The sequence below is a fragment of the Saccostrea echinata genome, unplaced genomic scaffold, assembly GCF_033153115.1.
Source record: "Saccostrea echinata isolate AGI-Se365-2 ecotype Australia unplaced genomic scaffold, CSIRO_AGI_Sech_v1 ptg000044l, whole genome shotgun sequence".
In the NCBI taxonomy this organism is placed as follows: domain Eukaryota; kingdom Metazoa; phylum Mollusca; class Bivalvia; order Ostreida; family Ostreidae; genus Saccostrea; species Saccostrea echinata.
The window spans coordinates 2525372-2553201 of NW_026889793.1; the positions used below are offsets into that span (position 1 = coordinate 2525372).

General features: G+C 30.8%; 1 protein-coding gene across 1 annotated transcript in view; it reads right to left on the reverse strand.

The window, feature by feature from the left end:
* LOC133201479 (cytoplasmic tRNA 2-thiolation protein 1-like) overlaps positions 1–27830 on the reverse strand; it is a 319235-nt gene that overhangs the window by 227990 nt on the left and 63415 nt on the right. The window lies entirely within an intron of this gene.

Consider the following 27830-nt stretch of genomic DNA (forward strand, 5'->3'; position numbering starts at 1 on the left):
TCCCTAGAACCTGATCCCACCTCTTATGTTTGTAGAGATCCGTGCATTTTTCCTCAGATTTATATTGTTTCAATGGACTTTTGAGCTTGATAACTTTTCAATATATCCAAATGTCATCATTAAAGATTAAAATTTTTTTTTAGGATTTCGGAATGCATGAAATTGACCAAATATATCTTTTTTCCACTTATTTATCTTTATTTTGCCATAACAAGCGGTAATTGCAGGATAAACAAAATAAATAACCAGATACTATTCTCTAATGCTTCAAAAGAGACTCTCCAGTACAGAATGAAATTTTAAAAAATCCCAAACATATATATTCACCTGATAATTTTGTTTTCCACATTCTGTAGTCTCCAACGATGTTAAGGAGGTCTTGATCTTAAATTTAACAAAAAAGAAACAATCATACTTATATTGAGATAAAAAACAATGTTTTTTTTTTTTTTTCATTTTTTTTTTTTTTTTGGTTTCTACTAATGCATGTTAAGTGTATGTCGAATAAATTCAATTTTTGTGAACGTTCTTATATAGACTAACACAAAAATTAAAGTGAATAAGCTAAAAACTTCTCTGTTTACCAATGCTAGTAAATGAGACCTTTTAGAAGTTTTTAATAATTCAAGTATTATTTTCACCACGACCTTTTCATCCTTTAACTTCCCTATTAACGTGCCATTGACCAACAAAAAACAAACGGGGTCTTGACAAGACGTTAATATACAACAATCCTGAGGTTAAACTATGGTCCGAGGGGGAGGTGTTGGGGGGTAAGGGGTTGGGGATGGGGACTAGGATCCCAATCTCCTATCTGCACAGAAAAATTAAGAGAAAATTTTCAATCTTAATTATTCTAAAAAACAAAAACCCAGCAGGACCACAATTAATTGTTAGCTCTTTTGGTCAGACACCAGAAGACCTTATGCGAAAGTAAAGTGTCCGTCGTCCGTCCGGTCGTCTATCTGTTTGTCTATCTGTCCGTCTGTACACAATTTTATTTTTCAAAAAGCTACTCGTCCTACATTTTTGGTTTTATTTCAGTATAACTTGGCTTACAAGTTGTTATATTAAAATACATAATTCTATATGTCATTTTTGTTTCAATGAATGGTGTTGTCATTGTTATTAAAAATAGACAATTCTTTGAAATACTTTAAAAATATTATGCCTTATACAGCCTTGGTCTGATTTAAATATATTTCTGGCATACAAATAGACTGCATAAAGATACATCCGTATTTTTTATGAACAGTGTTGCTATGGTTACTAAATGTAAAATAGAAAGTTTTGAGAAATACTTTAAAATTGCTACTTTTCGTACAGCTTTGGTTTGATTTCAATCTAACTTGGTTCACATGTAGACTTACTGCGATATATAAATCTATATATCGGTTTTTGACTTTGATGAGCCGTGTTGCCTTGGTTACTAAAAAAAGGAATTTATAACAATTTCTTTAGAAAGACTACTCCTTCTACAGTTAAAGTTTGTTTGCAATAAACTTGCCACAAGGAGAAACTAAGCCAAGGACCATTATACTATTTATTGTTGTTGAATAGTTTCAAGTCTCTAAGTGCTACTTTTTTCTTCCTTTGTGTTAAGTAAAAACCATTGGAGCTAGAGTCTCATCAGAGACTTCAGGTTCATAGTAACATTCATGACAGAGTAATGGTTATTATTACAAGAAATGTGAAGGTCATACAATAACCTAACATGTGTTTCTTTAAAACAGAAGTGCACTAATTCTCATAATTTTATATGATAATTTTTAAAAATACAAAAAAAAAGACAAGAAATTGAAGATCTTATTCAGATTCAGATATTTCTACTTGGCATGGATTCAAGTATGTTCATTTTTTAACATTTTGGTTATTGGAAAATTTTAATAAGAAAACATCGGAGGTGCGATCAAGTGCCTTGGAGGAGTGAGCATCCCTTATCGACTGGTTACTCCCGCCGTACGCTCCTTGTCATGATCGGGCAAACGGAAAGCGTCAGTCAACATTCAACTTACTGAGAGATTGTATGATTGAATTCATGACATTAACTTTGATTCTGTTATTCTTGAACAAAAATAGATTTTCCATAAGTACACCTCAAATCAATGTCCTGCGCCAATCATACGTCCGATGGCAATGATTCGAACACATCGAATTATCCGAGGATATTTAAATGACTAAATTTGACCAAGCCTTGTCGAGTAAAAGTTTTTTTTTTAATTCTTCGTTCCCAAATGGTAAATTCGAGTCCATTGTTATATCTTTATCTTATCCCTAGAAACTGATTTCAACACAAACTGAAGTCATTAAGGCCCGAGGATGCTTGCATATAAATATTGATTGGTTGGTCATGGATATCGTGTTCTTGAGAAAAAATATTTTAAAAATATTTTCTCAATTTATGCTTTGATATCCTATTGAAGACATATCCATTCTCCCCTCGGGCAGTAACTGGAATATTTTGGATTTGCTTAGAAAATAGTATTTCTCTGCTTATTAAAATGTTAAGGTGAAAAAGGATCATGTGCTGAAAAAAAGGTAACCATCATTTACATATTTTGTATATTACTCATTTAGTATATCCCACATATCTTAAAGCAGTTCTATATATTAGGATTGCTCACGGACCAGTTCTGTCCGTAATGGGATTTTTTAGGTATAGTTAAAAATATATATCTTTTGAAATATTTTAGAGTATGAGTATAATAACTTTAAAATTTAGAAAAAAGCAAGTTTCTTTTATCATACTGCATCTGGATGGGGAAAATTGCGTATTTTTAAAGACAATTTAATCAAACAAAAAACCTTAATTTTCAAATAAAGTACATAATAAAATATCTGAAAACTGACATAAATTTTGTTAATTCATTTAAAAAATATTGAAACGTAAAGCTTATCTCAATATTTCACACGATATTGTTTAAGAAAACATAAACCTGATTAAAAACGTGTAATGTTTACGGGAAAACTACCTGTAACTATGATGCCAAATGTAATCTAGAAAAGCGATTTACGATAAACCTACAAAGCTCTTCTGACATCGATCATTTAAAAATATTTTTGTGTTCCATATTCATGAAATACTTCAAAACCTGCTGATAATGACCCATTTTTAAGTAATATTACCGCATGTGTTTACATCGGGTAGGAGCTTACTGTACTAACGATTGTTAATGACGTCACCGACTTGTTGGAAAACAGGAATGAATCAATTTATTTCATAATTTGTTAATGTTTACATGAATGTTAAAACTCTTAAATATTTTATAAGAGTTAGTGAAGTAAAAAAAATTATCAAAAACTTATACAAGTACTGATAATTCCAAATCACACTATGACGAAGTACAACTTGGTCATGTGACCATATCTTCGATTTCATCCCCTCATAATTAAAGATTCCCTATTCTTGCCAAACCTATATCCCATGGCTTTATTCGAACGAACTAGAATCTGCACTATGTTGCAAGTGAGTTTTACTAAAGCTTTACTAAACGTTTTCGTTTTTCTTTTTTGAAATTGTACCTATAATTTACCGAGCACTGTGGATTTCTATCTGTATTTAAATATAAATATAGACCATTCACGGTAACTCAGTCGGTAGAGCGCTCGCTCCGTGATCGGAAGGTCGTGAGTTCGAATCTCGGCCGCGACAGACCTAATTCGATAAAAAATAGGAAGCAACTGTTCCTTCGCCATGCGCTCGGCACTTTGAAGTGAAAGTTGCGGGTCCTTTGGATGAGACCTTAAAAACCGAGTCCTCGTGTCACGACAGGCGTTGGAACGATAAAGATCCCTCACTGCTCAATGACCCTAAGTGCCGAGTAAAGGTCAAAATTTGAAGCCCTTCACCGGTATATGGTGACGTCTCTATATGAGTGAAAAATTCTCGAATGGGACTTAAAACAACAAACAATCAATATATATATATATATATATATATATATATATATATATATATATATATATATATATATATATATATACATGGGTTAATCTGTCGTAGGCGACAATTTTTTACAGAACGAAAATATGAACCGTCATAGGTACCGTCTGACAATGCTGTAGCAAAAACAGCTGCAGATAAATTGATATTCAGTTATATTTCAAACACAGAAAATATTGAAGAAAGAGTTGCATATTAATGGCATAGCCTGAATGGATCATATATATATATATATATATATATATATATATATATATATATATATATATATATATATATATATATATATATATATATATATATATATATAATTATATAATTATAGACTCATCTTTTCAATATAAATTGAATTTTCATAACGCTGATCATAAAATTTTCAGTCAAGCTTTCAATGTTTCTTACTAAAAGTGTTCTGTTTTGGTTTGTCATTTTCATTTTCACAGGATAGCTTTTCTAATCCTCTATCTGCAAAATAAAAAAAAGTCCGAGCTTCTTCATTTGTTATGATCCATTTAATTTTATATTATGCATGACAAAAACGTAAGCAAAAATACCAGTTTGTTGTTACTTAGAAACTCACGTATACAAAAGAACGTTTCAAGCCTATTGTTATTTAATAAAATTTTTCCAATCTACATTCCTTGCTACAAAAGATTAATAATCAAGGACCAAAGAATTGAACAAAAACCTTTTATATAAAATGTAGGCTATATTGTTAGAAAACATTGGAGTAATGGTATTCATATACTTCTTATTGAAAGCAGTCATAAACATGGCCGTAGGAACGGGGGGGGCACATATATATGCCCATATATAGATTACTATAGAAAACATAGCTACCATATGCTTGTGCCCCCTCAATAAAAACGTCTGGTGACCTTTTTTTTTTTTTGCTTGTCAAGAATTTTTTGACAGTTGATAGTGCCCCTCCAATTGAAAATGTATGGATGTGCCCCCCCCCCCCCCCCCAACTGAAATTGCTTCCTACGGGCCTGATAAAGAATAGATGAAAATAAATTAGATTTGTCGAAATTCTATAGGGATTGGAAAGTTTCCTATCTTTGCCATGAGTAGCTCCCTCCCCTCCTCAAATTAACTCTACAACAAATGTTATCATTATTAGTTAACTGATTTACTTTAACAGATGTATGGGATATTATTTTTATATATCTGTTATATATATATATATATATATATTAGGGATGTCAACGAATACCCGGTTAACCGGATACTCGATCGAACGTCCGAGTATCGAATACTAAAATCGGTACTCGGTTACTCAGATGTATATTTGTTCATATTTCAAAGTGCATATATTTATTAAAAACTTTTATTCAAATATGCACTGTCCATGTCTATACAGTAATTAGCGTCACATTCTCCAGTTAATACCGGTTATCGCCTGTGGCTGTGTCCATGTCCATTTCTTTTTTATAAACTTTTTAGAGACAATATAATTGAAAGATGAGAAAAAGAAAAACATTTCATTCAAAAATTTAAACCCAGTCTTAACAGTTTGATTTCTGACAAAACTTTCACACAGAGTATAACCTTCCCATGTTCTCAATTAGTAATATAAATACATGTTGGATTTGGTTTCAGAAGTGTGAACCTACTGCAAGCATTTTATAGTTAGCTGTCAGATTTAATTACAGATAATGATTTTTAAAGTATTAATAGTTTTGTTAGGCATTACAGTCAAGAAAACGTTATTATGTATTTGTAAAACGTCTGAAGATAATTTTTTATTAATGAAAAACAATAAAATATGTACATAAAAGGAAAGAGAGTTGTACTTTGTTAGCTAAAGTTTAATAAATTGAAAACCCTTAATCCCGCAGAAACGCATGTACAAAATCAAAACCCGTATCAGGACAGACCGCGCTCTTGCGCGGCCTGTTATGAAAGCGCTAACGTTTTAACCTGTGTTGCCTTTCTTTTTTTAATATATATATATATATATATATATATATATATATATATATATATATATATATATATATATATATATATATATATATATATATATATATATAAAGCACATTTTACAACAACTCTTGAACTAATATAACTGCCCTAAGTGAAGAAATATTAATATAGAAAGCACAAAGAAATTCACATTTATAAGGATACCCACTTCCGCCCCAGCCCGGGGTTGAACTCTCGACCTACGGAATCTGTCTCCTAGCAGTACAGGAACAACGTGCTAGACCGCTCGGCTATCTATGCAAGTCTAAAAAACTTGCGGACTAATGTCCAAATAACTGTATCTCACTTCCATTCTCAATGACCGTGTAGTGTAGGACAGCGCCGCGAGAATTCTATCAGCATTGAAAGCAAGTTTTTTAGACTTGCCTAGATAGCCGAGCGGTCTAGCACGCTGTTCCTGTACTGCTAGGATTCAGATTCCGTAGGTCGAGAGTTCAACCCCGGACTGGGGCGGAAGTGGGTATCCTTATAAATGTGAATTTCTTTGTGCTTTCTATATATATATATATATATATATATATATATATATATATATATATATATATATATATATATATTAAATTAATCGTTCATTGAAGCTGTTTTACTAAAGTTTTAAAAATGACAGATAATCGATTTCATAAAAATTGAATGTATGATTCTCGATATTCGTTAAGCCTACTTCAAAAAAGTTTTTTTTTTTTTGTTTATCATAATGCATTGTTAATGACGTTCTCTTTCTTATGAAAAGAGTTCAATGTGGTGTCTATAATTTCGATCACTGCAGAACATATCAATTCAGTTCTTGTTGTTTTCACAAATTTCTTTTGACGAGATAACAATTTTTTTTTTTTTGGTATTTCTTTCTGATTTGAATACTTTTTTGCATCATTCTGATGACAGTTGAGTGGTGCACGACATTCAAAGTAAAGATTCGTCACTTCAGCACTATGTTTTTGACAAGGACATCGGATATTAAAGTATTTTTTATGATGTTATTACAACAAAACATTGAAAAATCCTACTTTTTTCTAAAATGTAAAATTGTTTCCTGTGCAGATTGTCATTCAATCTGCAGAAGGAAAAATAAACTCATTTCGGCACACATTGTATGTACAAATGTACCGATGGACGACAATATAAGCAGTGAGGATGGTTTAATCTATCGTCCGCGACAATTTGTACAGAAAGACAATATGAGCAGTGAGGATGAGTTAATCTGTCGTTGGCGACAATTTGTACAGAACGACAATTTTAACCGTCATAGGTACCGTCTGACAATGCTGTAGCAAAAACAACTACAGATAAATTAATATTCAGTTATATTTTAAACACAGAAAATATTGAAGAAAGAGTAACATTTCAATGACATGACTTGAATGGTTCATTTATGTAAATTCATTTTTTTTTTTTTCATCAAAAAAATTTAACTTTATATACACTTTAGCTGTAGATTCCTGTATGTAATTTTTTTATACATGTAAATGTTTATTTCCGTATATTTTTTATAAATCTCAAAGAAAATATCCAGACAGGGGAAACATAGTCTTGAACATAAAATATCTTTATTTCCATTTAGAACAAATTATATGACTGTAATTAAATTTATTTAAAAGTCATGTGTGTTTTTAACTCTAAATTATAGAAATTTGACCTTATTGCACTGAGAATTATTTTTTGAAAGAATTGAAAGAATGTCATTTCTAGGTAAGAAAATTGAAAAATGAAAAAAAAACCCAGTTTTTCTTTAAATAATATTCTTTAAATACATTTTCCTACTTTTTTAAAATGAGTCTTGCAAAAGACTTTAGCCTAACAAGACAATGAAGCACTCTTAAATATCATCACTCAGCCCTTTTTAACCATACTTTAAAAGTAGTCTTTCCTCAATCCTTTTGAGAAGAGTATTACATTGAAATCTTAAATAAATTTGAACCTATATGATTATTTTTGGTAGGGGTATAAAGTAGCAATTCTTGTTCCCAATACCACGTCAAAGGATTATAGTTTCATCTATAGAAATAAGTCTCAATACATCTTGATGGAAAATATTTATATCTCACCCAAATCTTCAAAACTCTTGTAACTGTTAAGCTTTATCCATCTTTCATATCGTTAACACTCATTAATAACCAATAAAATATGTGTCTAGAAATATACCTTTTTCATCCATGTCCAACACACTGTAGTCTCCTGTATGATCATGAACTCTTTTCCATACATCTGAAATACATGTTGTTAAATAATAAAATTCTAATTATAAATAATTTAGTTTTCATAAACTTTAACAATAATTTAATAAACAAAAACATAAGGGAAAGGTATGACTTGATTACAATACCGAGTAGGAACAAATTTACGAAAGTAAGGAACAGCCCAAATATTGTATTAGGACCTGCATAGGGGAACTTTAAGGACAGATGATATAATTTTTTCACAAATCTTAAACAGAACAACTACACCATGTTTTTGTAAGTAAAATGAAAATTTCTTATTGCATGAATATTAAATTTTTCATTCAAGGTTTCACGATAATGTCCTTCAAAACAATAAAAGGTTGTAGATTTATATGAGTGACGGCAAAAAGGCTGAACTCTGAACATCATAGTTTACAATTTCTGAAAAAATTTAATAATAAGAATTACAATCAAAATAGGTTTTTAATTATATATCAATACAGGAATCCATTGTTTTTGTTCGTACCAACTGTTCTTAAATAGAAAAATTGCATATGTGTACGTTAATATAGGATTGACTATATATATATCATTTTGTTCATCGAGAAAAGAATCTAAAAAAAACGAATCGCACACAAAAAGTGTGCGATTCGTTTTTTTTAGATTCATTTCTCGATGAACAAAATAATTTATATAGTCAATGCTTATAATTCAATTTCAGCGAAAAACCTGTGTTACTTTTCATGTACATACTCATTATTTAGCTAACTCAAAAATCTGTGCACGAAATTTACATGCCGACAGCTGCGTAGAAATATATCGATTGGAAAATTACACGATTCTAGGGAGCGGATCTAAAAGCATGTAATAGAAAGGGCGGGTATAATGTTCTTTCAAAAGTTATATATATATATAAAAAAAAAAAAGAAATCCCCGTTATGTTATATTGTCTTTATAATAATTTACTAAGTTAACGATTATGTAAGTAATGAAAATCTGCACGCGCAATTTTAAAAGCGACAACAGCATAAAGCGAACAGAAACTTCCTTTGTTGTCAGCAAGCAAACGGTCAACGATGACAAGTCGTGTGGAGTGCAATGGAATATTAAAAAGGGATATCTTTAGGCTAAAAAAATCTAGAAATAAACTTGCTTGTCGATACACCATAATTCGCATACTACATGATTGACAGTTAACATGATTAATACCCTGTATAAAGTTAATGCGCAAACGAAATACGTGAGAATGTGGTAATAACACTAACATCAGGACAACTTAGGCCTAGTCTAAGGTCCTTCTTATTATTTAATTTTTATAATCTGCATATTTTTTTCCTAGTTTGGTTTTCAATTTGTACTAAATTCAATGTAATTTGTTATTTGTTACAAATAAGAAACGCAAGAAACGTGCTTCTTTACAGAGTTATATCCCTTGCCATCCCCGGCATTACCCATTGACAACAATCACCTCGCATAATAATTCATTTGAATATTTTTCTTTTCTCTACTCAACGAGAATTTTTATTGTATAATTCAAAAATAGAAACACTCGATAAAAATATTTCCTTTAAAGCACACGGAGAGAAACAAAACATTTACAGAAGCTGAATTTAAATCACGAGAAGAACATTATCATTCCTTTAAAAATGTATTAGTTTATAACTCAGTCGCGTTCTTAACATTATTGGAAAGACGTCAACACGGTCAACAATCGTATCAAAATTTACAATGAAAAGTAGTTTGGTTACTAAAATTAACCAATCGAAACTACTCGGCCATTTCTGTGAACAATAAATATGTAAAGTTATTTCTCCCTCGGAAAATGGCCGAGTAGTTACGAATGTAAAATTGACACTACATTCATCGGAAAATGAACAGAAAAAATTCTTCGTAGAAATACATTAGTTGAAAGTGATGAAATAAGGAAAATTGAATTATAAATGAATAAAGAAAAAAAAAATCAAATTAATTTATACATGTATAAATACATGTATGCTTTTCAAAGAAAAATTCTTGTCCACACTATCTTGTGGTATTCAAGGTGAAATTTACTTCGAATAAATTGGGATGAAGCAAGTAGATACGAAATCTTCAAACAACATGCTTGATTACTGAATTATCCCAAAAGGAAGGCTAACATAAGAAACTCTAAACGGTTTTAAAACATAACAGTGTAATACTTATACTTTTACATTATGAGCACTTAGACGTTTATCTTAACTATAAATCAGTAACAAATTTATCAAAAAACGTATTTTTTCTGCAAAACAAAAACCGGGAAGGGTGATGATGGCTTTACTTTTCTGATAATAAAAGACCTAGTCTAATATTTCAAGTTCTTGATCAGAGAGGGGCATAAGAAATTGAACTTAACATTTTTATTTACTCAGATCTGACCTTTATTTTTCTTTGTAACCCAATATAATCAGTTAAAAAATATGGAAGCAACTTATTCATTGTACTTTTATCTATAAAACAAAAAAACAAAAACAAAAAAAAAAAACAAAAAAAAAATCAAATACAAATACAAATACATGTGTTAAAACTATATATATCTCGGTAAAAAATCTTTTCTGAAAATTTCCCTAAAACCATAATGTCACAGCTTTTAAAAATTATTTTTAATTACTGCTAGGTACCATATTTTTTTTCCCAAAAACAAAAAAATAAATAAATGAATCAATACCTGACAGGTCACGGAAAACCACACGAACTATTTGTTCTGAAAGAAAAATAAAGAGAAATAAAATTTATACAAGTAAAAAAAACTGACAAAATTTATATGAATTAAAGTGTTCATTTTGTTTTCAAAAACTTGATTTTTTTAAAAATTTATTTGTATTTTATGTATTAGTTTTTGTTTTAAAAATTAGAAAATGAATGACTCATCATCCACTGTTAAAAGGTCACACTATCCGTGAGCCCTATGTATTGATCAGGTAGACCGTGTAAAGAAATTATGGAAAGGTATAATATTATTTTCTTTATAGGACTAGGGGTAGTTTATGACTATGATAAAATCAAAAAAAATAAATCCACAATTTAAAATAATTTCAAACAATTCTGATTTTGATATAAGATACATTACTAAATATGTCTTAAAGGGTTTTCATCACGTATCTAAATTCTTAACAAAAAATGAAACACTGTTATATTCTTGAAGCATATAATTATCGTTTAATCATGAAATACCTTTGAAAACAGTCATAATTAGGCGATAAAACGCCCGTAATATAGAGTTCTCGAAGTAAAAATCTCCACTAATTAGATAGGGTTCACGTGGTACTGAAACATCATAGGAGTCAATGGTAAATTAGAACTCATAAACATGGCAAAGCTTATCGTAAGAAAAATGTATCAAAAAGATTTTGAAGTTAAAAAATATACACTACATAATAATGTCGGTAGAAATTTTGACATCGACGATATTCTTTTAGCTATAGACGGTCAATCTTTTACATATGAACGTCTAGTAGAAAAAAATAACCAAGAAAATATGCCGACAATAGGAGAGGTCACCGAAGACGAAGCCTTTGACAACTCAGGACTTCCGACTAAATAGAACGAATAACTAAACTTGGACTTCGTAAATATTTATAAATATGAGAATTTTAAATTCAACTTCTTCATTATTTTAATAAACTGTATATAAATATTCTATCTGTTCCAGTGAATATCATGTTCTAGAATTGGCATTTCTTCAACACTGTTCGATGGCGCCGTGCGCCATTACGAAGTTCACAACATTCCTATTAGCATGTACTAGATTTTGTGCGACTTTAAAAATGCGTGTTGGGTATTTTTTCCGTTTTAAAAAGTTACCATGTCCTTAAAATAGTTTATAGTACAGAACAAAATTGTGTTCGGGCATAAACGATTGTTCTGAATGGAGACAAAGCTCTGGCGTTTCTAGGAAAAAAGGGCCCCCTTTACTTCTCGACCAGGCCCAGGAAATGTGGGGGAAAAAAGCCTTTTCTAAAACATTTCTTGTGCGCATTTTTGCATCCTAAAGCCATATATTATATCTTACTAGCTGTCAATTATCCAATTATCTCTTATTTATTTACTAAAGATTTAATAGACACAACGAATGAGCCGTTTTGTATACAAAATAAGTACTTTGCCTGACCAGGATTGACACCTATGACGTCAGAGCAATGGTGCATAGCATCGTCGATCAAAATATGCATATTGAGAAATTCAAACTTTGAATCGCTTAAACATCAACAATGTTAATTTTCTAGCAAAGGTGTTTAAATATATGATTTTAATAACATGTAAACTTTGTCATATCAAAAAAAAATTGAGACGTGATAAAAACTCGTCAAGTTAAACTATATATAAGTCGTCGCCCGCGTGGCGCAGTGGTTAGAGCGTCTGCTCTAGAGTCGCGAAGTAAGGAGTTAATCCTTACGTCGCGGGTTCGAATCCCACTGTGGGACGTGGAGACCGGTCCTTCGGATGAGACCATATAAACCGAGGCCCCGTGTCGCAGTAGGTGCTGGCACGATAAAGATCCCTCACTGCTCAATGGCCGTAAGTGCCGAGCATAGGACAAAATCTGCAGCTCTCCACCGGCAAGTGGTGGCGTCTCCATATAAGTGAAAAATTCTCGAGAGGGACGTTAAACAACATATAAACAAAACATACAAGTCCATTGACTGCATATTCGATTCTGTAATTGCAGATCAATAGAGATAAAAACTTGTCAGTTTTCTTCAAAAAGGTAATTTATCAATGATAAAATGTAACTTTGAATATGACGAAAAATTTATGAAATATATCCAAATGAATCCATTTTATTCGTTTTTTAATTAAGCTTAATTGTTGAAGAATAAACAAGCAATATTTACCTGTAGTAAGTTTTGATTTATCTTTTTCTCCAGTGACTAATATTTCTATTTCTTCAGCATACACTACACATTAATGAGAGAATATAATGAACATATTTTAAACATGTATGATCATTAAAGACTTTAAACATCTTTTCATTTTAGTACTACATATACAAATGTGCAAACATAGCAATACGTACATAACTTCAGAATTCGACAAGTGCAATGTATGTAAAATTGAAGAAGGTTTCATATGATGTATATTGTGAACTGTATGTCAGAGAGAGAAAATTTATAACTTTAAAAAAAATGAATGACAAGAAAGAACTTATCGAAATTGATAAAAACACTATTCAGCTTGAATTAGCTTTATCTCCTAGATCTATTTGATGTATGATAACGGTCTCGAGTCAAAAAATACAAATGCAATGTACAAAATGTCTCTAGAGTCAAGATGAAGGCTTTTTATCCAAAATTATAGAATCGAGGGTAGATATTTTTTTAGTATCCCTGACTGACTGTTTACACCAATTTTATCCTTGACCATAATTTTTTTTGACGTTCTTTGCTAGCTTTCCTATTTTAAAAGTGTTTTCTTAAGGAGGGATTCTTGTCTGGTTTCTGACTAGATGAAATATTCAAAATATATTTGCTTATATGTTTTATATATTTAGATGTGAGACATTTAAAAGATCATATTCATCTTTCTTCATCACAATTGTACAACTTTAAATAGAAATGGTAAATTGAGTTTGAAATCTAGCCGGGACTATATTTTTTGCGGATTGGCGGCGTATGAAAATATCTTCTTTTCTGCCTCTCGAAATAATTATAGAACAATGAATTTAGATATAATTTTTACACAATCAAAGACTTGGAGAAAATATTCTTAAATGTAAATTAAATTAATATTAAGGGACTAAAGTTTTAAAATATATCAAATAAATATGATTTTCCAAACAAACTACAATTATGTTAGCTTTTAAAAGCTTCCAATCTAAGTTCAGACTTGAGCCAAAATACCGTAAAAAGTGTTTTTTCTCTCTTTGTAAACGGTCAAAACTTTATGTTTTTATATCATTTTGTATCTTTATGTGACAACTTTACCATATGTGAAAATACGAAAAAATTTAAATATAGGAAGCATATAAAAATAACTAAAATATCTTAAATTTTTAAGAAAAATAGAGAAAATTCGAATTAGCCAATATCCATCTTAGATAAATTGTTTATGTCAATTTGGTAATATCATCTTATATACCCTAAATGGTGATATCTCTTTATGCAAAAAGAAAAAAAACATTTAATTTAGTGAAACAGAAGTAGGCACTGCATGATTGGCAACAGTAATTTTTTATTCTTAATGTCCAATAAAAAGGTACTGGCCTTGACCTGACCTTGCCTCTAATATAAAACGGTCAAATTTAATCTAACTGATACCATCACTTAGTGATATTGTCTTCTTGATTCTGTGAAAATTTCATTGATTTTTAAATATAAGAAATAAGTGTTCTTATGAGAAGAATCCCACCTTAAACTGTTTCAAGAGCTTTTTATGGTGCCAACATTTTTGACATCATGACTTTGACCTTGATCTTGGAGTTTGATCATTTTTTCTTTTTTAAAAACTTCAAGCTAACTTCAACTTAAATTAAATCATAACATTCGAATAGGTGTTACTAGGATTTTTATGTTTCGACATTTCCATGGTATTCGGGATATCCGTGTTCGAGATACCAAAGTTCAACTGTATTAATTGTGACAAGCCCTTTATTTGGGTACATAAATGTTTGACCAAATCAAACCAACTTTGTAGTTTAACTTTCTTTTGTAAAACTTTAACCTTGACCATTACTTTTACGGCTTTTAGATTTTACAACATGTTTTTTGTGACCAGTCTTTTATTTGTGTCTATGACCTTGTCCTTTGGGATTGACCTACTTTTTAAAAAAAATAACCTTGTCTATTATTGTATATATGTTTATAGGGGTTTCGTGTTCCGCGTGTTTTTGTTTCTGATTTGTTTTGTTTTGTTTTTTGTTTTGTTTTTGTTTTTTTTTGGTGACAAGACCTTTCTTGGGGGTATACTAACAATTTTAATCTCATTAACTTTACACAGGAGTTTTACCTATTCTTAAAAATCTTTAAACTTGGCCATGAGCTGCTATACGATAGAATTTGTGTTTAACAAAAACATCTCATTATGAATATATTTCGGACAGAGTTTCCATTAATCATATTTAACTGTCAGGGTAGCGCAGTAGGTAGATGGCTCGTTCCGTGATGAGGAGGTCATCGGCTCAAGCCCCGGTTGCGAAAGACCTAAGTCGATAAAAAAAAATGGAAGCAACTCTCCCTTGTTAAAGGCTCTGCATTTGAAGTAAAGGTAACGGGTCTGTCGGATGAAGACCTAAACTACCGAGGCCTTGTGTCACGGCAGCTGTTAGCAAAATTAAGAACCCTCAGTGCGCAATGGCTCTGACTGCCAAGTAAAGGCCTAAATTTGAAGCCCTTCACTAGTATATGGTGACGTCTCCATATGAGTGGAAAAATGGGAGTCAAATAAAATCGGTCACTCAAATACAATCAATCCAAATTTATGTACGCTTTACGATTTGATATCAAATTGATTTGGCTTAAGCTGTAAATTATTTTTGATAATGGATTTTAGAAAAGAAAAATTAAATCATCCTTTATATTTTTTTTACATGAAACCTTGATGCAGAATGTACATTTCTATCTTGGATGTTGAGAATGCTGAATTGTCAAGAAAATTCAAACATGACTTACTGGTTACAGTACATAGCTGTTTTTGTTACATTGTTCAGTATCAGAAAAATACTTAAATATTTACATGTATCATCAGCAGGCACCTACCACAAATAATTAGTGTATAAGCGATCAGATCTGATATTTAATGCACATTATAAACAAAACAAGGATTCTTATAATTAATCAGTTATAATTCAAGTACAATACAAGACTTGTATAACTGGGAATAACTATTTTATAGTTAAATCAGTAAATTTAAAACACAAACTGTAAATATTTAAAGACTTTTACTGTAATAAAGAGATTGTAGCGATACTTTAATCGTTATTCAACAATATACCTTCTTTATGAGGTGCTTTTCTTCTCTTCATCTTCCAAATTATGATAAGTGCAATTACAATACATGGTACAAAAATTCCAACCACGAGTCCTGCAATAGCTCCTGATGATAAGGATCCAGGACTGGAGACATTGTCAGCTGAGGACATAGACCCTGGAGTTGTGACATTGTCAGCTGAGGACATAGATCCAGGAGTGGTGTGATTGGTAGCTACGGAAACGGGTTCAGGAGATGTGTGTCTGTCGTCTAAATCTTTCTCCCTACAGCATAAATAAGTTTTCTTTCAACTTAAATGTTGTCATGTTAAATATCACAATTTTAAGTATTAAGTTCAAATCATACACGTTTTTTTTTTAAATCTAAAAGCCAATGCTAAAGATATAATGTTGTTTCTGTACAAAATATTGATTTTAGTTAGTAAATTTTATAAAAATGCTTGACTCGACACAATTTCCCGCAATTTCGTTTTTCTGAAATTTTCTATAACTCACAGTTTTGGACAGCCTGGTTGTGCAACAAAACACCTTTCTTGTCTATTTATTTCAAGACACGCTGGAACTGATGAATATTTAATATATTTAATGATCTAAATATTGAACGACATTGTCATTAAAAAAACAACAGGAATATAGTTACATATAACCTTAAATGAAAAGGGAATTCAAAACAATATTTTGTATTTTATTGTATCATAAGTTTTTGAGTGAAAATTTACAAATAAATGAGTATTGATGATACACTTTAGTTGGATACGATGCATGGCAATTTCAAAAAAAAAAGATTGAAGAATATATACATGTAAGTTCTGTATATGTATGTTTAAACAATAAAAGTACAGGGTCCATATAACATTTTGCAAATAAAATTACAAAAATGAGTTAAAGAACGACTTACACCTTGTTTTAGTTCAAAATTCTTAATTTTAAAAACTAAATATATATATATATATATATATATATATATATATATATATATATATATATATATATATATATATATATATATATATATATATATATATATATATTTTTTTTTTTTTTTTTTTTTTTTTTTTTTTTTTTTTTGAAACTTACAATTTAAGCTTAACAAAATTTACAAATTTTGATGTTGTCTTTCATTTTTCAAATATCAAAATTTCGATTTTGAATTTCTAACTTTTGCACTTTTAATCTATAGTTTGGTTAGAAAATTTAGGCTTAACAGCGAAAAATCTGAATCAGCTTTGGATAATTATGGTAAAATAATGAGAACTAAAAACGTGAAATTCGAAATGGTTACTTGAATTTTGAGGGTTTTGATTTAGATTTTTATTTTCCTCCAAGAATGCAAACTATTACATCAAATTTGAGGGTTTTTGTTTATTGTCTTTTAATCCTCCAAGAATGGGTATCTTAATTTTGGATATTTATGTAAAATTTGAAATGATTTAAATTTGAAAACATGTCAGGAAATTTAAAATTAATATTAAGATAAAAACAAAAATAAAATTTTATTGCAATCACTAATTGACCCCCTCCCATTTAGCATTTGAAATATGGAAATTTGAACTAAAATTTAAATTTTGAATAATTTTAAAGATTTGAAATGTTGAGTGTGGCACCTCATTACTTTATGATGTTCCAATCAAATGTAAATATGTTTAATTTTATTTTGCTCGTTAAGAGCCAGTCTGCGAGAAAATCATGCAATACTGTCCAAATCAAAGGTTGTCATATCTTGATAAAATTTGGTGGGTAGTTAGAGCTCATAACATGTAATTGAAAACAGCCAAAAATTTTCCCCTTCGTCCTACATGGTTTCCACAGGATGCACCAACTACTTTTGCGCATTTAAGTGCAAATGCACTCAAAAAATTCAAGGAAAATGGTAAAATTCACTTTTGATTTATTTTACTCAAAATTAAAATTGCATTTCGTTTAAAGGTATTTCAAAGTAACATATGACTAAGTCCTTCTAAAATTGACATTTATCATAATCGAATTTGCAACATATCAAAGGGCAGACAACTCTTGAAAATTGGCACAAAGCCAATTTTGAAGAAATGACAAAAGTATTACATATTGAATGGCCAAAATCTTCCAAGACCAAGCTATGAAATTAAAATTTTGAATATTATTGTCATAATATAATTCTATATATTATATATGCAAAATATTGAGCTTGGGATTTAATAATTTTTTGAGATATTGGAATTTACATACTGCCAATTTTTGAAAAAAAAGTAAATAAATCATATTTCTAATGAGCTTTATAGCAAAAGATAAACCTTTAAATTATGAAAATATAGTATTAGATAAAACATATGACTTTACCATAAACTTTCTTTTGCAATTTCTGTAAATTTGTTTTTAAAACTGCTCAAAATGGGGAGTTGCATTTTGCCAATTTTAGAGAAAAAAATGATTTCATGATTAATAATGTTGACTTGCATTTTCTCATGAACAAGTTGAATGATAATGTTTCCTAAATTTTATTCAAAAAATGAGATAAATTGCTTTATTTTTTTAAATCTTGTACATTTTTGTTTAACTTATAAGCTATATGGTATTCTACTAATTAAAGAAATTATACAACTAAATAGACAAGTGCTGTTTAAGACATCAATTTTCAATAATAAGATTACATTAACAAAATATTGATAAAAAGAAGCATTATGAGGGACTTTCAGTAATTATTATTTCAGTCATAAGTTTTCTATATACAGTGTTTAGTTCAGTTACTGGGATTTACATTTTGCTATTCAAATAAAAATAATTCAATATAATACTAGTAAATAATTCAAGATGATAGTTTTAACATTTCCCATACTTATCAATCATTGAATGCATACATAAATTCGGTTGTTAAATATTGTCCTATTAAAATGAAAATTTGATGGAATCCTTAATGTGTTTTAAAGCCACGTGCCAATACTTTCAAGTTCATATAAAAACGTACAAATAATACTAATATATTCTTAAGCTACCATCAAATTTCACAAACATATTGAACTTCAGACAGTGTACAGCTACAGAAAAACATTTCATTACGTTTGCTTAATAACTCAAAACACACACATACATAAAAGGTGAGATGTAGTGAAATGTAAGCATTTTACTAATTTACAGAAGATCTTGATCTTAGCCTTACATTAAATGATGGAAAGATAATACATGCAATAAATATTTAAGAAAAATTACACAAATTTGTTGTAATATTTTGACCATTCAAAAAAGCTGCATACATTTATACCTTTATCAAATACACAACAGACAGACCAGAATATTATACTTGTACCAAAAAGTTCACTCAAGCTGAGCCACAATTTCCTTTAATAAATCTGATACATTTGCATGAAAATCAGCATTTTCCATGTCTTGCAAAGCGTTTTCCAAATCCTCATCTTTCACCATATTGGGATCAAGTTTGATGAATGAACTTTCTAATGGTTTTGATCCTAACCTCACAAAACTTGCAAACAGGCTCCTGATCTGTGATGAAGTTAACCATTCATCTCTGTTGAACTGTTTCAAGCCATCATCATTCCTCAGCACTTTCAGGTTTGCAGCAATCTTGTCAAAATTTGGTCTTCTCCCTGTTCTTTCGCAATCAACATATATTTTGTACAGGAATTCCCTCACTTTGGCACTAAATCTCTTTTGAGTCTTGGTTGTTTTAAGGGCCCATCCTTCTGATATATTTGCCGTTACATCTGAAGTACTCTTTACCAAAACCTTGACGTTCTTTTCAACTGCCATGCATTTTTCTGCCCATAAATGCTTCACTCTGTCAAGACTATTTTCCTTGTTGTAGTACACATGGTTGCCTACACATATATGGGATTCTAACAAGTGTTGCTTTCTATAAATTTTAGCACACCCCTGCTCAGGGCAGGCAAATAACCCAGCCTTACTGTCATCTATCTCCTCTTCCTCTTCTATCAACATCCCCTCATCCATACATTCTACTTCATCAGCTTCTGTTTTGTCCTGCACATGACTTACAGATCCTGGTATATAGCCATCTGCCTTGTGAAATTGAGTGTGTACCTATGAAAATAATAAGTTCTTGCAATTTGATTTATACATTCATAATAAATTCCTCAGATCATCATCATTACGAATTAACATGTTATACCAAGTGGATGACAATTTTTTTATTGAAGAACATGAAAAATTATGGTCATATTACAACCTCTTGCTTATTGTCACCTACAAGAGAAATAAAGTTATAAGGTGTCATTCCTGCATGTTGCACAGCTAGCCTATAGGGAGAATGTTTTAGAAAGAACAATCAAATAGGAGGTCTTCATGTTTCACATGTGTGGCATACAATCAAAGAATGAATAAGGTAGTTTATTCTATTTAGAATAGAATGGTTGTAATTTTTTTGCAACGAGAATTGAAACTTAACATTATTTTGTTGTATACATACCTCAAAGCCAAGGATTTCTCAAATATCTTTGAAATGGGAACATGGCAAAAAATAACCCTTTCCAATTCTATATGCCTTTCTGAATGTTACACCATCAGGTTGAAAGGATATGTTGTTCATCAGGCTTATATTTGGAATTTTCGTTTTCATCCTCATCTCTTGACTCTGATCGATGGACACCACTGAAGTTACAACACCCTTTACTCCTCCATTAGATTTAAGGCAATTACCATATCATCTGGTGTTAAAACATCATGCCCTTCTCCTGAAAATCTACAAGAAAAATAGACATTGTACATGTAAAAGAAACTGTCTTTAAGAAAATTTCATTACATCTGCAGCATTTTATCAGTCTAGATGTGCTTTCTGCATTATTAACATCATCCAATAAATTTTGTTTTTGAAATTATAATAATTAATATAATAATGCAATCATTTATATAATATAATAAAATCAATTTCATAATTAATGAAATCATGAGTGTCATGGATTAGAGTGCTTTTACATTGTTTAAATTCTTAATTTGTAATAAAAACTTATAAATCAAACTTACCTCAAAATGTGCAACTTGCAGTGAGCTGTTTTGGCATCGCATATGTCCTTCCCAGACTGTGGCTCACTAAAATTGTATTCCAAGATCTTGATCCCAGAAAGAGTGTTCAAATGATGCAAGTAACACACCAAACTTGTGCTGTGTGCTGTGATAACATCCTGCATTATCACTTTTCAAAACAATTTCACTCACATCAGGAGCAAACATTGGCAACTGGTTCAACAAGTCAGTGATGATATGTGCCACTGAAAACCACCCTTGATTTCCAAGTTGTAAAATGTGAATGAAAGTATTAACACTAAACTGGCTTTCCATATTGACATCTGGATGAGCAGCATGAGTAATGACTGATGAAAGATGCCAACTTATACCTTTTTCCCAAAGAAATCACTTTGTGATTCTCTGTGCTTAACGGGCAAAAACTTCATAGCCCAGTCCATTACCACTAAAGCTTGATTAGGTCGCAAGTTATCCAAGACATTTTTCTTAGCTTGGTCTTGATGCACTGTTCTTATACAATGTGATTTCCATGACAGAATGTTCAATTTTGATTGATTGATTTCAAAGTCAATTTCTTCCACTGTGTCTTTCGGAAAGTTTGCATTGGTTGTACACTCCTCAAATTCTCTTGTCACTTCAAACAGGGTTTTATCCACAATTTCACACTCTTTACATCCAGATGCATGTTCATGGTCACACTTTGAACGAAATGCTTCACACTTTGGATCACTGAGACAGAAAGTTGTACAGTGACTAACACAGGAAGAATGTGTTGACAGATGGCCCTTGATGTCAAATTTCAAATGTTGATTTAGAGATGCTATCAAGCTTTTCAATTCTTCAGCTCTTTCCTCTGATAATCCAAATGTTTCCAGTTTTGAAATGATTCCTTCCAACACCTCAACAGATTTTAAGCCATCAGCTGTGATGTTGTCAAGACCATGAAGGTTCCTCTTCTGGGAAGCAACACAAACATTCAAAATGTTGTACAATGTAGAGCGGCTAAAAGTTTTGTACTCTTGATCTTTACAATAAGTTATGTAAGTATTGATCAGCCTTGAAAACATGATATTTCGAACAACTCTTGGAATTTGTATTTCCACACCAGTGGTAAGCTGTAATTTTCTGGAGCCATATCCTACAACCTGATGATAGGTGGTTCTGCAATTTATCTTCAATTGCTATATGCTTTTGTGCAAGTTCTGACATAACGTTATCAACCTGTCCTGGTACAATATGTTCAAGTACTGCTTGTATAGCATCATTCGCAATTGTCAAATACAAGGATTTTGTACTTCTTGATATGCTTTCCCATGGTAATTTCAGCTGACTCTTTAAGGCAGGAAATTTTCCTTTACTCAGCAAACTCATGGCACGATTAAACCTTTCTCTGGTACTTTCATTCTCCAGTTCCCAACCAGAATGTGACTCCTGAGAAAAGTCAGAAAACTCAGAAGGTGTTGTTTTTGTAGCAGTACTTTCTTGAGAGAATTCTTCCTGCACATCTTCTGTAAAATAAAGCACAAAGAATCAGACATAAATCACCACCTAAAATGTATTTCCAGTTTATTAAAGACCTTAAGAAAATTAGAATATTTAGTATTTAATGAGGAAAACTTCATGTTTTATTTTTTTTATCAAAAAAAATTTAACTAATTAAAAAACTCATATCAATCAATGTCTTAAAATCATCAAAAGTTCCATTAATATTCAAAATATTTTTTAAATTATCCAGAAATAATCTTACTATAAATATATATATATATATATATATATATATATATATATATATATATATATATATATATATATATATATATATATATATATATATATATATATATATATATATTTTTACAAAAGTATGATTATAAAATTTATTGATTCTTTAAATGAATCAAGTGTAGATTTGTGCCAGATAATCAACATGTCAAATTAAACTATTGTAAGAATTTGAAAGGTTCATCCTGGAAATGTAGAATTAAATGAAATTTCTACAAAAAGGTCTAGCTATTCAAAACAGGACTCCAAAAATTGATAGGTAGTTCTCATGATGAGAACATTATAACTTACAGTTGAGTAGACTCGCAAGATTGAGAGAATGTGACATTAAATCTATTGTCACCCAGTATATGGGTATGTATCAGGGAAATAAATACTGTAAATTCTCCTACCTGTTTTTTCATCACTTCTGTCTTTTTCCGATTCAGTTGATTCTGCAAGTCTACACAGCCTCTTAAATGATTTTAATGAAAGAAAAAAAACACACATAATAAACTTATAGTCAAACAAATTCAGCTACCAATAATATGACTGCAGTAGTATCATAAACTAAAAACCTAACAACAAAATGTTGATGGGCATCTTTACATACATAGAAAAAAACAAGGGATGCAACTCAAATTTTAAAGGTGCCATTCTCCTTATAATGATCAATCAATAGTTCAAAATTTGAAAGCATTCCAGAAAAAACTTAAGAGTTTTCATTTCATAAAAATGGTGTTGATTTCGTAAGGGCTTTAATTTCACTTTCTACACTAATCCCTTATATCAAAGACTTTTTTACATGACAGTGTTAAAGAGAGTCAGGTTTCTCTTACTAGCAAATATATGTAAAACTCACCAATTTCTTCCTGAAGATTGACTTTGACTTCTCCATGACAATCTTTGAGTTTTAGGTAGCATGTCTTACAAATACCTGTATGAATGAAAGTCTTCAATTCAAAAAGAATCCAGGGAAAATAGATAACCATTTGTATATATAAGAAAATATTTTCTTAAGGAACAAAAAGATAAAAATGACTTAATCAAAAATTACATAAAAACAATATAATTACTTTTTATATTGATAACATATAATTTGTGTATCGCTTGCTTGTTCAAAATGCTGTAGACTGTGTACGTGCTATATCAGCCCACTCTTCATTGATTTGACATCCATCTTATAATCATATGTAACATAAGTTACAAGTATTCAATAATGAAATTTTAAATACAAACAAAATTAACAAAGGCAATAAAAAATTCAAATGGGGGTTGGGGACTGGAGGGAGGGGGCTGGTGCTGGGTTCCCTTTTGTTCAGGAATGAATTTATACCGAAACTGCACTGTCGAATCATTATTTATTTTTTTAGGATTTTGTCGGCAATCTACATCACCACAAAATGTTAAGTATAAATTATTCTAATGGTAACTATACATATGTAAATAGAGAATTTCACAGTTACAACATTATTTCCCTTTGTTGGTGTACAACCATCCTTTATTATTGCTGTAAAATTTTTAATATCCAAGTGCATTTGGGCAATTTCATACATTTCCTTTATTAGCATAGTATGAACATGATGAGGGCAGAGGCAACAAAGAAAATGAACATAACTGTAACCTCTCACCAGAGGGCATATTAAACTACACTACAACACCTCTGTCAAGATTCTTGGCAAAACTTACTTTTATCTATTGCATCATAAACATGATAAATCATAAATTTTAAAGTTATATATTTTTGCCTTGAATTTTTAAGTTTATTTGTGAAAATTAGGAAAAGATATATCTTACAAGTGATTATTTCTTGGCATGATATTGAGAATGTGGGAAATTTAAAATGGATTGCTGAAAAATATCAAATGGTTTAGTTCTTATAGACAAACAACTTACAGCATTGACCATGGCCGTAGGAACCGGGGGGGGGGGGGGTGCCCCCCCCCAATAATTTTACCGATATATAGATTACTATAGTAATCATAGATACCATATGCTTATGCCCCCTCAATAAAAACGTCTGATGACTTTTTTTTTTGTTTGTCAGGAAATTTTTGATAGTGCCCCCTCAACTGTCAACTGAAAAATGTATGGCTGTGCCCCCCCCCCAAAACTGAAATTGCTTCCTACGGGCCTGTTGACACATATTATACAGAAACGTAAAGGTGTTAATCTTTGAACATGTGAAAGTTCACACGTCTCCGTTTTGCGTACTACATTTTAGATGTTGTCAAAGATATTAGGAATGACAACTCTGGGTAAGATTGCATACACAGATGTCATTTCTCAGATGCTGCCACATAAAGGTGGTGTATAATGTTACAGAGAGAAAATAGTACCTTTATACGCACAGATCACAGATTGACCCAGCAAAAGGAAAGAACTCATGTAAATGTTAGTGCATATGTGGTTGGGCAGTTTCCCTTATACAGTCCCTGAAACGTTCTACTTTCCCATTTTTCCGTTCGCTCACCGTTCGTTCACCGTTCGTTCAGCGTGCGTTCACCGTTCGTTCACCGTGCGTTCACCGTTCGCTCTCCGTTCACAGTTTTGCGTTCAGCGTTCACCGTGCGCTCGCGTTCACCGTTCACAAAGCGTTCAGCGTTCACTCTTCGTTCGTTCACTTTGCGTTCACCTTGCGTTCAGCGTTCACGTATCGTTCTGTCTTTATTGTCATTCGGAACTCCAAAGTGAATGGACTTATCTTTTTTTAAGTAAGGATTTAAAATTTAATAATTAACATATCGTGTTTTAAAAAAAATTATCTACAATATTTATTTTTATTATTCTAACTTAGCTGTTAAGTTATTTATTAAATTTATCTGGAAAATAAATGTTTTTATAAGTACATGTATGTACTTATGTAGAACGATGCTGAAAAATTAAATTTAAATACGGGCAATATACAGATGCTTCAAGCACTGCAACGTTTTGTTGTTATGTTAAAGACGACAAATCGTTAATGGATAGATAATAACCGAAGTCAATTAATTTACCAACTTCAGCAGAAATACGAAAATATTTATTTCTAACACATTTTTTTTTTCAAATAATACAGAAATACATGTTAGAACTAATTCTGAGGATTATAAACAGTACTGCAGCTATCCAGTTAATTAAATATCTTTAGAGGAAATTAAATTGATAGTGTGGTTTGAAAAAAAAATATTTGTTTAAAATATAATACATTATAGAAATTTTTTCTACTTTACAAATATAAAGTCTTTAATTAGAGAGAGAGAAATGCCTTTATAACATGATTATCATTAATATAACCAAAGTGATTCTCCAGTAATGATATTTTTCACCGTAACTTTATATGTTTGCCATTAGATATAATTAAGAGCCCCCCCCCCCCTTTCCCGTAAATCTGTTACTTAGTTAGTATTTCCAGTATATTTTAATTAACATTTAAATAGAACTTAACGTGTTTGTAGCACAAAACTTTCAGTCTCAAAACAAACATGCATCTAAACAAAGTCATTAAACAACAGTAGTTCAAAATATACATGTGCCGGCGGTGATATTTTAAATTGGCAGGGAGTAGGTTTCAAATTCAAGCGGCTTAATCATTCCAAGTGTTTATTCCCAATGTATTTTATTCATTTTTTTTTTTTTTTTTTTTTTAGAAATGTTGGAATCAGATCTAGAAAAGATAAGAAAAAGTGTTAAAACTTCTTGAAAATACTAACACTTTGCCTTCGGTGTGACGAGACTTTCACACCTGCACAGTGTCGGATGATTTTGATTGACAGGTCAAGCACGTGGACTTCGTGTGAACTTGAAGCAGGAAAATAAAAACCGATTATGACTGTAACACAAATAGGTTTGGTGATAAAAGTAGTTTTTCCATTGTCTGGTATATTTAGAAAATAATTAAGATATTTTATTTGATATACATGTAGGTACAAACATTTGAGAAAAGGGGGGTAAAATCTCTCTCTCTCTCTCTCTCTCTCTCTCTCATTTGTCTGTTTAATAAAAACTATGACAGCATATTACTTAAATATGAAATTGTGATCATCTTGTCCGAGTATAATCACGGTCGGAAAACATGCAGAAGTCTGCTCAATAAATCATCATAAAAAATAAAACTGACTGATAAATATATTATTGCATTAAAATTTTAAAATACGGATGTATTTATGCAATACGTCCACATATCTTTGTAAATTTTTTTTCTCTCATTATTTTACACGGAATCGTCTAAGCACGGAAATATATGTATGGTTGTTACAACCGTTGTAATTCATTCTATAAGTCCGTAGTTTGCTCTTCTAAAATCCACATTATTTGTAAGGATTTTATATATCAAATAAGAATAAACATATTTATTTTACAACTAGATTAATTTTATCTTTTATACTACAGCGTTCGGTAACAATTACAATGTTTTACAGATATAAAAGTCGTGTTATTAAAAAGTTGAATTTAAACATTGTACATATGCGCAGAAAATATTGTTAGAAACTTGAATTAATAATTTTACTTAATGTGCATGTATCGTCTTTCTTAGGATACTTTTCATTTATTTATTTATTATTCATTTATTTTTTAGCACCAGGCATACATACAATAGAATAGTTTCAATGTAAGGAAAAGATCAGAGGCATTCCGAACAAATCGTTCATCTTGCGTTCACCGTTCGTTCACCGTTCACTTTGCGTTCGCGTTTGCGCTCCGTTCGCGTTCTGCGTTCGCTCACCGTTCACCGTTCACACTTCGTTCACCAAGTTGCGTTCAGCGTTCACACATCGTTCACTCACCGTTCGCTCTGCGTTCGTTCAGCGTTCGCTCACCGTTCGTTCAGCGTTCGCTCACCGTTCAAGTGGGAAAGTAGAACGTTTCAGGGACTGTACCTAGCAGAAACATGCCACATATGCCTACTACATATATTAGATATAGATATATGAATATATTCATGTAATCTTATGAAGTTCTCTCTATTCATACATTATCAAAATTTTAAAAAGTTGCCCACTGCAATAACGAGGCTTTACTGTAGCTTAATTGCCGTGTCTTAAATCCTATCCCATGTGCAGTTTATCACGAAACCATTATTACATG